The 9,530-nt window shown below is 37.7% G+C and overlaps 1 protein-coding gene across 2 annotated transcripts in view; it reads left to right on the top strand.

Moving 5' to 3' along the window:
* Positions 1 to 1,873: 1,873 nt before the first annotated feature.
* The window catches only part of LOC126298041 (dehydrogenase/reductase SDR family member 7), a 157,223-nt gene continuing 149,566 nt past the window's right edge, over positions 1,874 to 9,530 (top strand). The window contains exon 1 of one of the 2 annotated variants that reach the window (XM_049989361.1): positions 1,874 to 1,989. The gene's annotated coding sequence lies outside the window, so the exon portion shown is untranslated. Of the gene's footprint in view, positions 1,990 to 2,120; positions 2,461 to 9,530 lie in introns of those variants that run through there. The other variant, XM_049989360.1, reaches the window with a different exon arrangement.

Here is a 9,530-nt window from a genome sequence, read left to right as displayed (position 1 = left end):
ATCAATTGCTCCTGTATAAAATGGAAAAATACGGAATTGGAGGTCGTGTATAAGAGTGGTTGAGGTCATACCCCACAAAGAGAAAACAAAGAGTAGTTATATCACCAAACAAGGGAAATTTCTTCTCTGAATGGATGATTATTTAACAAGGAGTTCCACAAGGCTCAATTCTGGGTGCAATTTTATTCTTACTTTACATAAATGACTTGCCACTAAACATAAACTCACACTTAGTTTTATTCGCTGATGATACATCTGCCCTCATCGAAAGGAATCACTCAGAACAAATTCCCTCAACTGTCACAAATATACTAGACAGTTTACAAAACTGGTTCCAACTAAATGGGTTAAAATTGAATATTGGAAAAGCACATTTATCAGAGTTTAAAACTGAAAACTCTAAGATACATTAAATCCATATTACCTGCAGAAACCAGGAACTGAAAGAATCAGATTGTGTTAAATTTTTAGGAATACATTTGGACCAAAATTTATCCTGGTCTTCACATACAGAATACTTAGCAAATAAGTTAAACTGCCTGATCTTTGCTATGAAGATTTTGTCATATTCAACTGGCATGGAGATAAGAAAAGGAGTTTATCACAGCTATTTTGAAGCTATTATAAGGTATGACATTATCTTTTGGGGTAATACAAGCAAAATCATCAGAATATTAAAATTATAAAAACCAGTTGTTAGAAATATGTGAAATGCAAGACCAAAAGAATCTTTTCGCCTACTGTTAATTAATCTAAAAATATTAAGTGTCCCCTGTTTTTACATCTATGAACTGATTATTTTTGCATACAGTAACCCTACGTTATTCACAGACAAAAATTTTAAGCATAAATACAGCACTAGGAATGAGACAAACTTAATGCTTCCTACTCACAGGTTAAAGTTACAGGCACAAGCCCCATAATATATGGGCATGAAAATCTATAACATGCTACAAAAAATGAATAAATAAATAGCATGGAGCTAGGACAACTGAAACCAAAGCTGCACAAGTTATTAGTGGAGAAATGTTATTAGTCCGTAGAAGAACTTATGAACAGTGATATGGAAGTCTGAACAACGAAACATCATCTGTAAATTAAGCTAAGCAGTTTTGTGTCAAATGAATGATTGTATAAATGTGTTCAATATGTAAACGCTGTTGTTACATGTTACATTGTAATACATGTACTCTGCAGTGTTTATATATTGTGTTTGTAATACTGTATATACAAATTGTAATTGTAATGTAAATGTGATGATGACGAGTCCCCAGTACATCAGATGTGCGATTTGACTTTGTATGTTATGGGATAATGAACATTCTGATTCTGATTCTGCTGTAAAGGCCCGTCCATACGCAACGATCTGTCTGCGCAAATGTCTGCGCACATCACATTTGCGTAGACAGATCGTTGTGTGTGGACATTAGATTTGCACCAAACTGAGGTGTGTGCAAACCTGGAAGTTGGAGTTGGATGTTTGAGCGAAACCTCTCAAATCTGTGGTTTCAAACTACATCTGCGCAGACCAAGCAGGAGTACAATTGAAGATGAAATTGGAGTGTCAATGTGCGAGGAAATGGAACACGAGGTAATGTAAAACGAAACTGGTTCGCCCTGCAGCTATTGCAGTAAATTTACGTGAGGAAACTGCTTTCGCTTTAGCAGCCACTGTCTACACCATCTTTACCGCTTTCTCTGTTTCCTGCGGTTCGTCTGCATGTTTTTGCAACACAAGTTCTGAACACAGACCACAACAGAACATCCTCCATTTCTATATTTCAAAATAACTGAATTAAATTTTGACGTTTACGGGGAGCATAGTCGCTTGCCACTGATATTGCATTTCTACACCGACAGATGACGGGCGAGTAGTAGATTGGGGTTCGTGTCGTGTGAACACTCCACATTTGCAGCGATCTTTTGCATGTACAGACATCTGCACCGATGTCTGCACATACAGATCGTTGCGTGTGGACCGGGCTTAAGGTACATGGATCAAGCGTTTTTAAAAAAATAATTTTACTCTAAAACTACCCAAATATTTTTTAAATCCACCATAATTCCCACTACCCACTAGATGCAAAATTTTCGCCCCAGAGAGGTGCTCAAAACCACCAGCTTTAGTGGAAAAACCAGTGATTACCACGTCTTGCCCACATACGTGAGATCTATGCGGAGTGCGGACCCACCGTACTACGTGACGGACGAATGCGGCGCTGCGCTTGTTGGAGTGTCGTTGTCAATTCACCAGTGGGTAGTGGATAGTCGTGGTCGTTGCAACTCGTAGTGTAAACAGTGGCTCTCCAAACCTCAACTGATAAACTGTAATCACGTGTTCTCTGAGAAAATATATTTTCAATATATAACCCATATTTTAGGGAATGTCATTAATAACTTATTTTAACGTAAGAAACAAGTGCACAAAGGTTATAGATTATCAGCCAAGAAAACGTTAAGGTATATACCATAACCAATTTTATACCAATCACTTAATAAAATGTTACATTTGGCCGCGTATTTGCTATTTGCACTCATTCTCTACAAGACTTTTAAGTTATTGTACGGAAGGTTGTTAGACAAAATATACGTGAGTAGTGTAGTCGAGGAAATATCTTGTGTCCGATGATTACTATGGTTGACAACAGCATTGTAGAAATTCCATTAACGATTTGATGGTGTCAACACATTTTGTCGAAGAGTATTAGGTAGCCTACGTTACAGTTAATCAGTGTGAGATTCACAGTGCATAAAAACTTTATCCGTCTGTGATCATACGCCATGTAGTTTTTGTGGAGTGTAATATTTGTTTCTTGTACCAGTGACATACCCCTGACATTTTAGATGAGCAAGTGACTTCTAGACGTGTGCCCATCATATCGTAATTTATACAATTCAGTTATGAATTGCTTATTTAGCTGTATATTTGTATACAACCCACCATGATATATACTCGCATGTATTCAAGGGAAAAAGAAAAGTTGTATTAAGTAAAATTTCATTCAGTTTTTGGCGTCTCGGTATTGAAAATTAAAGTACTACAATGATTAGTTGAGGGTCTGCTGTCATATAGTGGATTCCATTTTATCTCCTAACTTGTACAGTGTGTCATTTTAGAGCTCCCTAGTTTTTCGACATGCTTTTTGGACCATTGTTACACATATGATCTCATCAGTTTTTGCATTTGGAATGTATGTTATATGGTAGTTGATCTTAAATTTTGTACCATTCACAGTGTGGTGAAAGGCATGATACTTTCAAAATAGATTTGTTTATATGTTACCTCTGTTGATCAGTTTACCCACCCAGTTCCAGAAAACCATGTAGTTCAAAGTGGAATCTGAACCATATATATGGTCTGTGTTCCTGAAAGTAAAGTAGAATTATTCTGATTGAACAAAATGTGACATCAGTTCCCTTTGGGGTTGATTACATCATATTTTGTAAGATTGTTCACTATCTAGTGTCAAAATTTAGTTGTGTAGTTTTGTACCCTGCATAATTACTTATGTGCTAAAAAGAAAGTTCAGTATGAGCATAGCCATGTTATGCAATCCAAAATAAGTAACTCTCCAGGAATTGAAACATAAATTACAATGATTTTGCAGAACATTAGGAAGTGTTTCTTGGTTAATATCATCATTAAAATAATATTCACTGCTTTGAGAAAAGTACCTGAATACCTGGTTTCTGCTAGGGTACTACAAATTGTTGTTACTATTTCAAATAGTGTTGTGAATAGAACCACACTCCATTCTTACAGTATGTTGAGAATTGTTTCCCTTCATGACAAATACTTTCAGTTGCAAAGACTGCCGATGTGGATCCCCTGTGGCTCTGTATTGACAGTGTCCTGCAAAGTTACTAGATGTATGTGGAACCAGATGTCTATGCACAAGCCACACAATTCCTGTAAATTAAGGGCTGGTGGTCTGTGGGCGCGCAGCTGATGCTCAAGTGTGTCCCAGACGTATTCAGTTGATTCACATCGCATGAATGTGATGGCCATGTCAACATGAGTTTGCTACCATGTTGCTCAAACCATTGTAGCATTATTCTGGCCTTGTGACTTGCATGTTACCCTGCTGGAAGTTGCCACTGCCGTTGGGGAAGATGTCAAGCATGAAGTAGTTCAGGTGGCTGGCAATAATGTTCTCATAGGTCATAGCTATTATGATACCATGATCATTGACCTAGTATAACAATAAATAGGATTGTTCTGACCTTGAAACACATTTCCATTTTGGGTCAACATGGGCTCACACATGGATTGTGTGCTGTAAAGTCTCATGTGCAGCAGTGTGTGCTGAACGGTGTGCTCCAAAACAATTTTGCCTGCACCACCATGGTATTGTCATCAGATCTACCACATATCACATGTACTGCTTTACAAAGTTGGCAAGCCTCTGACCTTCATGTTCTTTGATGAGCATAAACCTCCAACACCTTGTTGCCTACACATGGTTTCATTGTCCTTCAGCCACCTTCCATAGATGTTTGCAACAGTAGCACTAAAACAATCAACCAGCTTGTCATTTTCAAAATGGTCATTCACAGGCACCAGGCCATAACAATCTCCCTTTCTCAAAGTCAATAATGTCAGCATATTCCCCCATTTGCAATCCATATCTTCGCTAGAATGATTCCACATTCATCTCTGCTCCTCTTGTATACTTTTTTTTACAGCATTATGTACCTGCAACACTGCTGGGCAGCATTCAACACATGGTGGGCAGTCATTGTAATGTTCTGGCTCATCATTGTATATGTAAATATTCTGGCACATTTTCTTTTTTCTGTACTATTCAAGTTATGAAAAAGGGGGCCAGAAGATGTGTTTCTATTGAAATGACTCAAACTGTAGGAACAGTAATACAAAATGAACTTTCTAAACAATACCCAAAAATGGAACAATCCTGCAGTTGTTCTACTTTACAAGTTCACATAATAATCACCAAAATAATTTACGATAACATACAGACAAAATTTAATTTTAATCCAATAAAGGAACAAGTTCTGTTGGAATTTGATGTCTTACAATAGACCATTTGCAAAGTGGTAAAGAAATTATAGAATGAATTAGAGTATGACTCACCACTTTGCCTGAGATTCACAGGTTTTGAGGTAGCTTTTGACTTGATTTTGACAAAATGGGTAACAATAAAAATCAATTAAATAACACATTGATTTTATTGTATTATTATACACAAGTAATAACGTTGGTGTAGGATGCCTTCTGTGCAGAGAGAGACTGAGTATACAATGGCACCAGTGTGCTCAATTGTCCAACACCACATGTTTATGCTGTTGCCTATCCTGCTAACTGCACTGGAGCAAGCATCACATTGAGCCACTGTTTGTTTCTGACCTTCCTTAGAAAAATTTATTTGCTAAGAACTAGGACTGTCATATCTAAACATAATATTTGACATGCTTGCTTTATGATACCATAATGAATGATAGTGACCAAGTACATTAACTGTAACTTAAAACCCATGGAAAATGTTGTAAGCGCACCTTGAAATCCATGCTACTGGCAGTGATGGCAGAATGATGCTCGTGGCAGATGTATCATGCAGAACCTTGCCTCTTGCTACTGTACAGTGACAACCAACCTTGTTACATGCTCACTACGTTGGTACCTTACTGCAAGATCTTTCTAGATGTCACTAGATAATGAAAAATCTTTAACTGAAATGGGAGTCAGGTGAGGAGAGACCATATCAACAAAACAGTTCTTAGCTGTTGTAAAGGAAATTCCAAGACCCATAAACTAAGAAAATAGACATATTGTAATGGAACATACCTGAAGCACCACCATTTTGCTCACATTGCATGTACACTTTTTGTTTTAGACACAATCACATCATATGACAACAACCACATCCAGTTTTGGCCACACATTGATTCAGATTCTGTATTAATCTTATTTTTATTATTGGTGTCACAGGAGGCCTGATTTTATGTAGCCAGATTATGATCATTTGAGTTGAAACTGGTTTGTTGTATCACAGCATTTTGTGTTGTAACTTTCTCCAAATGTGGAAGTGGAAAAGATTTCCAGTAAACTTTAGTCATGTACAAGGGTTGCCCTGAAAGTAATGCACCACATTTTTGTTTAACAATTCTTTACTGAACATAATGAGAATTACGCACACAAAAGAATGGTGTTCTATCTATACATCCTATTTTCCCACATAATCTCCATCCAGTTCTAAGGCCTTCCTCCAGCATGAAACAAGGGTGTGTATGCCCTTTTGGTACCAAACCTTGTACTGGTGGCAGAGCCAGTGTTACACTGTGTGAATCACGTTCTCATCGCCCTTAAACTGTCTTCCATGAATGGCACCCTTTAATGACTGAAACAAGTGGAGGACTGACGGGGCTAGATCAGATACGGCAACGGTGGATGGTCTCGCCGACCACTGCAAATTGTGGAGCTCCACCGAACCGCCTTCTGATGACCTCACACTCCTTGCCTAGCAACTAACTGTACTTCTGTCAACAGCAGATTCTCCATTAGACTTTGCACTTGTGTTTGTGAATATTTCCCACAATTTCTTTCTCTGCAGTGAGACATTCAATGATGGCACGGTGCTTGTAACATAGACCACCTACAGATGCCATTTTGAAACTGTCCTGCAACTGCGATGCCTGGCGGAAGTGACAGAAACTTCGTGCATTTACTCGTGACACTTCAAATAATACACACACAATGTTTCGCATTTGTAGCATTGTTTTTGGCTGAGAAAAATATGGGGTGCATTACTTTCTGGGCATCCCTCATGTATTATCTGGATGATCACTTCAAGACATTTTGTGTTATACTGTAAATTTTATATTAATTCTGGGACACTGATAAATAAATAATTCAGTTTATTGACATCTTGTGTTAGTGATAATATATATTGTATCCTCCGTGTACCTGTGGTTGTAAAGAATTTCTTCTAAGTTGGGATGCTTGGACTTGGGAGCACATATTCTAGATTCCTAATAAATGTTTCAACTAACAAGGTATGTTGGGATTGGACATCTGTGTTAGTCTCTCTGTTCTAAAATTTTGCTTTTAATTGAAGCAAGTCTATGAGAATGTAGATTCGAGTAGTGCTGTGATTCTGTAAGCCATATTGATAGGATATTTTTATGCTATGTAATATGGCATTTTTCCTTTGGCTCTGAAAAGTTAGTTTTTAATGCCAAATCGTAGGTTGTTAGTGCCAGATGAGAGGGGTTTAGCACCATTAGAGGGCAACTCACTGTGCAATTCATTACTGTAATGTTCCTGGTTTTCTGTGTAGTAACTAAGAAGTTTGTTGTTCAAAATTACTTTTACCTTGAGTTTTTTCACTGCAGTGCTGTTGCTCTCATCAGCTATAACACCACAAGTAGCCTAAATGTCAGAACAAAAGAAGGGTAGAATGCCGGATATAGTTACTGAAATCTGTATTTCCCACATAATTTTTCCCTTTCTTCGTGTTTAACAATTAATTATTTTCTATATAAAAAAGTTTTGAGGTTTGTTTGTGATAATTTGACAAATGTGCTCATGTCACAGTAACATTTCAAATTACACAATTTAAATGTGGGAGCTAAAGTGAAAATGTTTTGCTAGTTTGTTAAATGGTAGAAATTTCAACATAAACACAACTCTTTTTTTATGTTTTTGAAACCTATAACTGAAAACTCCCTCTCTCCCTCCTTGCTGCCACCCCTACTTACTACTCACATACCACTACAAATGAAATACCAGCATAAAATACTCATTGTTGTCAATATTATTTTAATCTTGGACATCCATACAGACTACTGTTAACAGTTACCATTATGATTGAAATAAAGGGTGTGAACGATAAATGTTTACAACATGCCAAGGTAGTGTAGGGATAGTCATGGCGAAAAATTTGATCTAGGACACATACAGTGTGTCAATATGCAAACAACCTCAAATTAGCCAAAAAAGGAGCCACCTAAACTGCAGAGCATGTGTACCATACTAGATTTTCTATATCCTTATGCTCCCTTGTCACCATTGTAGTCTTATATTTCATGAATATTAATTTTTACATGCACAATAGCTTTGCAGTGTGAAGACCAGACAAACTAAACTATTTGTTGCTTTTGTGTTGTTGTCTTCAGTCCTGAGACTGGTTTGATGCAGCTCTCCATGCTACTCTATCCTGTGCAAGCTGCTTCATCTCCCAGTACCTACTGCAACCTACATCCTTCTGAATCTGCTTGGTGTACTCATCTCTCGGTCTCCCTCTACGATTTTTACCCTCCACGCTGCCCTCCAATGCTAAATTTGTGATCCCTTGATGCCTCAAAACATGTCCTACCAACCGATCCCTTCTTCTAGTCAAGTTGTGCCACAAACTTCTCTTCTCCCCAATCCTATTCAATACCTCCTCATTAGTTACGTGATCTATCCACCTTATCTTCAGTATTCTTCTGTAGCACCACATTTCGAAAGCTTCTATTCTCTTCTTGTCCAAACTAGTTATCGTCCATGTTTCACTTCCATACATGGCTACACTCAAAACAAATACTTTCAGAAACGACTTCCTGATACATAAATCTATATTCGATGTTAACAAATTTCTCTTCTTCAGAAACGCTTTCCTTGCCATTGCCAGTCTACATTTTATATCCTCTCTACTTCGACCATCATCAGTTATTTTACTTCCTAAATAGCAAAACTCCTTTACTACTTTAAGTGTGTCATTTCCTAATCTAATTCCCTCAGCATCACCCGATTTAATTTGACTACATTCCATTATCCTCGTTTTGCTTTTGTTAATGTTCATCTTATATCCTCCTTTCAAGACACTGTCCATTCCGTTCAACTGCTCTTCCAAGTCCTTTGCCGTCTCTGACAGAATTACAATGTCATCGGCGAACCTCAAAGTTTTTACTTCGTCTCCATGAATTTTAATACCTACTCCAAATTTTTCCTTTGTTTCCTTTACTGCTTGCTCAATATACAGATTGAATAACATCGGGGAGAGGCTACAACCCTGTCTCACTCCTTTCCCAACCACTGCTTCCCTTTCATGCCCCTCGACTCTTATTACTGCCATCTGGTTTCTGTACAAATTATAAATAGCCTTTTGCTCCCTGTATTTTACCCTGCCACCTTTAGAATTTGAAAAAGAGTATTCCAGTCAACATTGTCAAAAGCTTTCTCTAAGTCTACAAATGCTAGAAACGTAGGTTTGCCTTTTCTTAATCTTTCTTCTAAGATAAGTCGTAAGGTCAGTATTGCCTCACGTGTTCCAACATTTCTACGGAATCCAAACTGATCCTCCCCGAGGTCTGCATCTACCAGTTTTTCCATTCGTCTGTAAAGAATTCGTGTTAGTATTTTGCAGCCGTGGCTTATTAAACTGATAGTTCGTTAATTTTCACATCTGTCAGCACCTGCTTTCTTTGGGATTGGAATTATTATATTCTTCTTGAAGTCTGAGGGTATTTCGCCTGTCTCATACATCTTGCTCACCAGCTGGTAGAGTTTTGTCATGATTGGCTCTCCC

Source organism: Schistocerca gregaria, chromosome X (assembly GCF_023897955.1).
Source record: "Schistocerca gregaria isolate iqSchGreg1 chromosome X, iqSchGreg1.2, whole genome shotgun sequence".
NCBI classification, from domain to species: domain Eukaryota; kingdom Metazoa; phylum Arthropoda; class Insecta; order Orthoptera; family Acrididae; genus Schistocerca; species Schistocerca gregaria.
The sequence above is the reverse complement of the archived record's forward strand: the minus strand, read 5'-3'. Positions and strand labels throughout refer to the sequence as shown.